Raw genomic sequence first — 1201 nt, 5'->3', positions numbered from 1 at the left:
TTTGATTCCAGTCTGTATGCTGTTGTTCCAGTGTTTGTCTGATTTGGTGGAGGGCGGAACAGGGTTTACCCAGAATGCGGTTGTTTGTAGGTGAACGGAGAAACTGACTGCCACTCAGATTTCCTGCGGTACTTGAACGGGTCGTAGTGGAGATGAATCCCTTTTTTCAGTGCGAAGCTCAAATGATCTCTTGGGGAAAGTGGATCCAAACCTCCTGTTTGAACCCCAGCTCAGTTTGTAGCTTAGTTGATCCTTCCAGGGAGAGAAGGTCTGAAACCTCCAGTTTGCAGGATGACTTACTGCCGAGAGGCAAAAGACAAAAAAAACAATATTAAAACTCAGGTTGACAAGAACTCAGTTTGACTCAGCAAAACTCAGCTTGGCTAGAGTACCCAAAACTGGCAAACACTCTGGCATTGAGGTAGTGGCAGTCAGCAGCTTAAGAACACTCCGTTAATGAGGAAACCATCAGCAGGTGTGTGAGGAGGCGGCCCCGAATCAGGCGCCTCCTGGTGGAGGAAGGGAGAAAAACACAGAAACACAAACACACAGACAGGAGTCCTGACACCTAGAAGAATTTTCTAGCAGGGTTCTGTAACCTGAGGCTCCAGAGTCAAACGTGGCTCTTTGGACCCCCTACTGTGGCTCTTAATAGTGCCTAAAAATGAAAGAACGAATCAATATACTTTTAAAATAAATACCAGTCTTAGAAGTAAAAGTGTTTTTGTTGAATTAAATTTTCACAAAGGACTGACATAAAAAGAACATTTTAAATACATTTTTTCTGTTAATTAGCGTTGAATTAGATGCCCTATGGCAGATATTTAACAATAATAATAGGTTGCTTTTAATGAAAAAGTCATTCCACAAAAGTAAAACAATCCACTGGACTTTGTTTCCAAGTCTTAAGACGATTTGGCTACGTTCACACTGCAGCCTGAAGTGACCCAAATCCGATTTTTTTTTTTTGCCCATATGGGACCTGGATCTGATCTCTTCATGGCAGTCTGAACAACACAGATCCGATTTTTTCAAATCCGACCCAGGCCACTTGGCTATGTGGTCCTGAATCCGATAAGAATCTGATCTTTTCAAATGCGACCTGTGTCTGAACGGCCAGGTCGGATTCATCAACACTGTTTAGAACTGAATCTAACCAACAAAATGAAGGCTTAGATGAAGATAATAGTTTTGCTAACTC

Source organism: Cyprinodon variegatus, unplaced genomic scaffold, assembly GCF_000732505.1.
Source record: "Cyprinodon variegatus isolate N-32 unplaced genomic scaffold, C_variegatus-1.0 Scaffold676, whole genome shotgun sequence".
NCBI classification, from domain to species: Eukaryota; Metazoa; Chordata; class Actinopteri; order Cyprinodontiformes; family Cyprinodontidae; genus Cyprinodon; species Cyprinodon variegatus.
The sequence above is the reverse complement of the archived record's forward strand: the minus strand, read 5'-3'. Positions refer to the sequence as shown.